The sequence below is a fragment of the Coptis chinensis genome, chromosome 7, assembly GCF_015680905.1.
Source record: "Coptis chinensis isolate HL-2020 chromosome 7, ASM1568090v1, whole genome shotgun sequence".
NCBI classification, from domain to species: Eukaryota; Viridiplantae; Streptophyta; class Magnoliopsida; order Ranunculales; family Ranunculaceae; genus Coptis; species Coptis chinensis.
This window is the reverse complement of record NC_141462.1, coordinates 81520681-81527153: the sequence shown is the minus strand read 5'-3', so window position 1 is coordinate 81527153 and position 6473 is coordinate 81520681. Positions and strand designations below refer to the sequence as shown.

At 37.9% G+C, this 6473-nt stretch overlaps 1 long non-coding RNA gene across 1 annotated transcript; it reads right to left on the bottom strand.

The window, feature by feature from the left end:
- Positions 1–1826: 1826 nt before the first annotated feature.
- LOC147489290 (uncharacterized) lies at positions 1827–5738 on the bottom strand. Its single transcript, XR_015203260.1, has 3 exons — positions 5549–5738; positions 4382–4452; positions 1827–2048 (listed from the first exon to the last, which is right to left on the bottom strand). It is a non-coding gene; the product is annotated as an uncharacterized LOC147489290 (long non-coding RNA).
- Positions 5739–6473: the final 735 nt, after the last annotated feature.

Sequence of the window (6473 nt, the reverse complement as noted above, 5' to 3'; positions counted from 1 at the left end):
CACATGACCCAACTGGCGCATGACCCTTGCAACGCAGTAAATCTCCACAACGTCAAAAAAGCATATCACTCCCTCAAAAAAGGTAATTTCATCGACTGGGCGTTCATTTCTGACATTCTTGTATGGACACCAATCAACCTTAAACAAAATAAAATGTTTCATTAATCACATACTCAAATAAGTAATTACTAAAAAAAATTGAAATACTTACAGTCCACACCGCTATATCATCAATTATAGCTCGGTAATACTGCAATGCATATGTTAGGTTCTTATAGTGTGTGGCGCTAACTGCGTGTTTAAGAACACGCGACCCAGCCAACTGATACTCAAAGTTTAGGATTGGCTTGAATAGCGGAAAGTACACATAGATCCACACCTAGATATATACACACATAGTTAACATACTAATAGAATAATATAATTAACATTAAAAAGAATCTGCAAAATATTTAAGTTTTACCTGTAGAAGAGTCAGGATGCCCGAAACACCTTTTACCTTCACACATGGGGCAGTCCCAAGTGTTCTATACAAAAAGGCCAAAATTGTTGCACCTCAAGCATACTCGCCGATCTCTTTGAATTTCAACAACTTGGTCAAATAATAAACAGGCACTCCGGTCCCAGACTTGTCGGGGAAGATGGTACATCCAAAGAAAAATAGTAGATAAGCTCTTACAGCCCTCTGTAACTCCGTCAAAGTCGACACCTTCCCCGTTACACCTTGCCCTTTATCACAGACCTTCCCAGCAAACTGGCTCCGCAGGAATTCCAACCTTACCTTTGAAACGAACCGGGTCGCGTCCATCTCCTTTTTAATCACAGGCTCTGAGACACCCAGAGCACAGTGTAAGAGACTCTCCGATTGTTCACGGGTCAACTCCGTGTTCTCTCTCACTGCTCTACCTCTAATTGCGACGCCTAGGATTTGGGAGACATCATCTAAAGTCACAGTCATCTCCCCAAATGGCATATGGAAGGTGTTGGTATCTGGATGCCACCTTTCCACAAACGCAGAGATCAACACCGGATCTTGATGTTTGTAACACCCAAATACCATATCATAAAACCCAGTCCTCCTAAGCTGATATTCAAATCTGGGAGATCTTTTGAACACCTTCTTGAGATCCCACTGGCTTAAGTTGGCTAGATGCGGAACACACTTCAACACTCTGCGCTCCGCCTGAAACAATAAAGACTCAATGAGGAGAAGCAAAAGGTTTTGTAAAGACAGAGGAAAATCAAGATAATAAGTCTATGATAATACCTTATGTTCCCAAACATCACAAACCACATGCACCGAATAGTCATACAGAAGCTGAGACTCGGTAGGGCCACCACCATATACACCTCGTGTATACTCCAAATCATCTTTGGATTTTCTCATATAGTCTACCACTGGAGGTGCTTGGACTTCGACCGGTGCTTCCACTTCCATCAATTCTTCTTCTTTCAAATCATCATCCTCCTCCTCTTCATCACCTCCTCCTTTTCATCACCCTTTTCATCACCCTCTTCATCACCATCATCATCTCCATCATCACCATCATCCCCATCATCTCCATCCTCACCATCATCAACCTCATCATCATTAACTATACTCTTCCCCCGATCCATTTCTATATTTACATCTAAATCTAAATCTTTACGGACATCATCTAAATCTTTATCTACATTAATCTCAGTTTCACTCTCAGTCTCAGTCTCACTCTCTCTCACTCTCACTCTCACTCTCACTCTCACTCTCACTCTCTACATTACTCGGAACAACCTCATTGTGGTCCCCTCTACGACTGAGGCCGAAATGCCCCCTCCTCCTTTTTTTCTCTTCTTCTCTCCTTCTACATCACCTACATTCGTAGGATCATCATCTGCTTTTCTATCTTCTTTATGGACTGAAGCCGTTGTTTTCGACCACTTTTCTCTCTTCTTCTCAGGCTCAGGCGCGTCACCGCGACCCGAAGAGGAACCACTGCCACTAAACAACTTTTTTACACCATTGAATGTAGTTTTTGCTACATTCTTGACATTCTTTGATCTAGGCATTGCTACAAAGAAAAAAAAACAAGTATTAGTAACTATAATAATGAATCAATATAGCGAAACTACCGTGGTGGGGAAGACACGAGGAACACCAAACACACAAGGGTAGGTCGGATCCAACATACAACTCATTCAGAGAAAGCAAATGAATGAGTTTATGCAAACAAGCTTATGCATAAACTTGTTTGCCTTGTCTAGAAATTGCAATATACCAATATCTTATAGCATAAATCCATTAAACGACTATAACTCCCTAAATTATCATAAAACTCCAATGCAGATACCGAAATCTCAGAAACAGTTTGTACTAAAGATTTCAAACTATCAGGAAACCTATGAAGATGCACTTTACATAAAACTAAATACAACTTTTCAAGTAGAATTAGTTAAACAAGTAGTTAAACCAAGCCAACAAGAAATATAACCATTAAAAGTGAGAGATATGAAATAGAACCAAGCCAACATGATTCTTGCCTTCAAATTGGATATTTTGTTGGCTCTACATGGCAACAAAATATATCTTACAGCTCTTTTTCTTAAGTTCTCTTCATGATCTTACAACTCTTTTTCTTGATACCTGGTACTAGTAGAACTAAAAGTTTTTGAATCTATCCAGCGTTCTCTTCATGATCCTAAACTTTACATAAACTAGTACCTGGTACTAGTAGAACTAAAAGTTTTTGAATCTAGATTCTAAATCTTAAGCTAGATGTAGACCACGTCATTTATCAACAAAGGACTAGTGCAGTATCCAGATAGTATCTATTAATGGGGATGTGGATTGTCACTGCTAAAGGAGAACTCCAACCCTATTGTGGCATGTCATTGTTCAAACGGGAGAATTCAATTATTGACACACATACGACAATGTGGTCAGTCACTCAGTCCTTCAGTCGGGAGGCTATCAATGATGAAAAGATATAAAGTGTCTTTACTCTAGAGATTACTCCAAAGTTTGTTACTATTCAGATTCCCAAACATAGTTTAACGTGAGTTAAAGCTCCCCACTGACTACAAATATCACAAAGAAAAGATTGATGAGAATCATCTCCAAATAAGGATTATGCCAAAAAAAAAAGGCTTCAAGAGTCAGCATATTTCCTAGATAATTATAGGTCAGAAATTCAGGACTCGAGTTTAAAGAACACAATCTACATTTGTTCCAGGTACCAAGCCTCTTCTTATCTCAATGACTGTCAAACTAACAAAACAAAGAAGTGAGATTCATTGACAATTCTATCTGATAGCCTTCTTATCTAAATTTCCCTTTGTCATGATTCAAAATAAGTAACCTACAATATCAAAATAGCACACATCAGGGAAGCCACATGAGAAATAGTCGAGCGGACAATCAATTGATGTAAATTGCATTCCCTCAAATTATACATTAAAAATTAATGGAGCTTTCCTTTCAAAATCATATCAACAACAAGGTATTCTGATTAATATCCAATATCCCCATAACAGGGACCAACCAGAGAATCACAAGAATGAAACATACCAAAAACAAGGCTGAACTAAACATTAATAGAAAAAAAAATGATGGGCAGACTTTAACATCTTCAAAAAAAGGTCTCCTTTATAGGCATCAAGGTCACTAATGATTGGTATGTGTCCACCAAGCATCAAGTGTTGTTATTTTATATGTTGAGCAATAAAGTAATGGCAAGCACCTAACATGTTCAATATTTCTGAGACTTAATCGCCTTTGCACTTGGCCTTGACATATCTTATGGGCTTCATAAAACTTTTTAATGATGGACAAGCTACCTCTTGGCTTCAAATCGTAAGTCCTGAACAACCACTATGATTATTTGATAAAGATCCAAACTGCAAACTTAAGGTGTTTGATGGACACGTCTTTTTTTTGGTTGACTAAATGGTTACTACACCATCTCTACCAACGACGCTATCAAAGTCATAACATTTATATATCCTGACTGTGAAATCGTTTCACTATCAACCTAGACCTCTTAAACCAAAATTCAAAAATGAGATATGAATCCCTACTCTAATACCTTACATTTTACATTGAAAATGGTATGACAACAACTCATTCTATACACTGACAGCCTAACCGCCTAACAAATCCTTTCTATCCATCAGTTAGATTCTGATTCCAAATGATACATTTAAGCATGGGCATTTGCAAAAGATATTGCACCAAGAAAGTTTCTAGCATATGGTCCGTAGACCATGGAGAGAAGTGAGAACTCACCCCTTCTTATAGTAAGATATTCACTATAAACTAAAAGGAACATTGCATATTTTTCTCCAGAGACTAAGTATAGATAGTAGTCATGGTATCGAAAAGTACATAATCTGATATCTAAAGTACCTTTGTGAAAGTCTTTGAGAAAGTCCAACACACTCAATTGAGCTGGTGTGTGCCAGCAAAGAATTTACAACCTGCAAAGGGGTAATAATAATAAAACAATAGTTTCAATAACAATATCGAATAAAAGTTAGAGTGCAGGACAACAAAAAGTATCAACAGCAAAAGACTAACAACTCAAGTTAATCAAGATTTTTCTACTCTAAATGCGAGAAAGACCGGCTTAATCCCTGTTCAATCATCATCATATAAGAATGCTAATATGACAACTTGAGTACTTGACATGACAAATATTCATTTCTGAATTACTGATGAGTTCGTTGCCATAGAAAAAACTCGGCACCAGTTCAATCAAACTAAGATTATCTAGTTTGATTGCATTCTAAAACTAAGATTATTCAGTAAGTACAAATTAAGATTGCATTCTAAAAGTAACTATTATCTAATGTAATCCCAATTACAAAGACACCAAAACAATTATCGAATTACTGATGTAACTATTCCTCCTACAAAACAATCACAGAATGCCATATAAGAATCCACCCTTGACAATACAAGCATTATCTCAATAGAAACTAACCATTAGTAAAACAATGTAAAGATGGGAAGTGGGATGATTACAAAAAGAAAATAACTCGTATATACGAAACGCAATGTATCTAATAAATCTTTCAAACATGTATTATCGTCTAATGCCCAATCAATTCAATCAATAAACAGAAAACAATTGTACAGATACTGGAAATACAAGAAAACAACTTTTGATAGTTAAGGATTTATTATCGTCAGTTGGAAAATAACTCAAAGAATTCAAGAAAATAAGTTCATAAATCCAACAAACATCGTTATTTGATTAACAACAACTCTAGGCTTCTATAAATCCAGTACAACAAGTTCATAAAAACGAATGATAACAACAAACATGAATGACAATGTTGCACTAGTTCCATTCAAAATTCAGGAATCTAACATAAGGTTACACTGAAACAAATCCAATCTTCATACATTAGAGGAGGAATGAACAACCGTACCCCATTACAACAGAAACAAGATTCTACCAACAACCGTACCCCATTACAAATCCCAAACCATCAAATATTTACCCATTTCCTAAAACAAGTAGTTAAACCAAGCCAACAAGAAATAGAACCAAGCCAATATGATTCTTACCTTCAAATTGGATATGAAACTTGATTCAGGAAAGAAAAACTTGATGGCTCAATTTGTTTGTGCGATTCTCAATTACAATTGTACCGATTCTAATTGGATTGGGCGAGAATTGGAATGGTTTTTGGATTGGGCGATTCTAATTCGTTTTTGGTTAGGGTTCGAAGGGTTTTTTGGCCGAGTGTGTGAGAGAGATGACCTGCTAGAGAAGGTTTTTCCGGTTGGGGGGTGTATTGGGCTTTTTGTTGGGATTCACGATTTGGGCTTGGGCTAGAGGCGCCAATCTAATTTTGGTGGCGCCCAATACAGGACCCTTTCTTGATTGGGAAAACCAAATTAGTCGGGTTACTTTTTCATATTCGACGTTGCAAAACCAAAAGTATTTCACTTTCTTAGTACCTAGCTGCTGGCCATGCCACCCATACTCGGTATCAACATGATGTCTCGCCCTGAAGATGGTGAGGGATACCAACAATCTGTGCAGGGAAGAATGTATGAACCCAGTTCATACCCTCACACCTTACACGTCTCTCTCCTCGATTTCGTCTTGATGACGATAAATACTCGTGGTTTTCATGGATCAGCTGAACCCATTGGGTTGCCTACGTACCTCCTCCAGGAAAGATCAAGCTGTGTCGTAGTTTTCCTTCTTCTCCTTCTCTCTCTCCTCTTTTTCCCCTTCTCTAACCACCTCTCTCTCTCTCTCTCTTATATCTCTTCTAACCACCTCCTTCTCTCTCTCTAACCGCTAATCACTCCCTTATCCCATCATCTTCTTTCTAGTCCCACGACCACTAATTGTCCAACTATCTCTTGATATATCGCGGCTTTCCTATTGTACTCCCGTATGCCCCTTCACTATTATGCCTCCCTTTGGGTCACTGAAACCACACTGGTCCCTATGCCCCTCCAGATTCTGCGCCCTCCA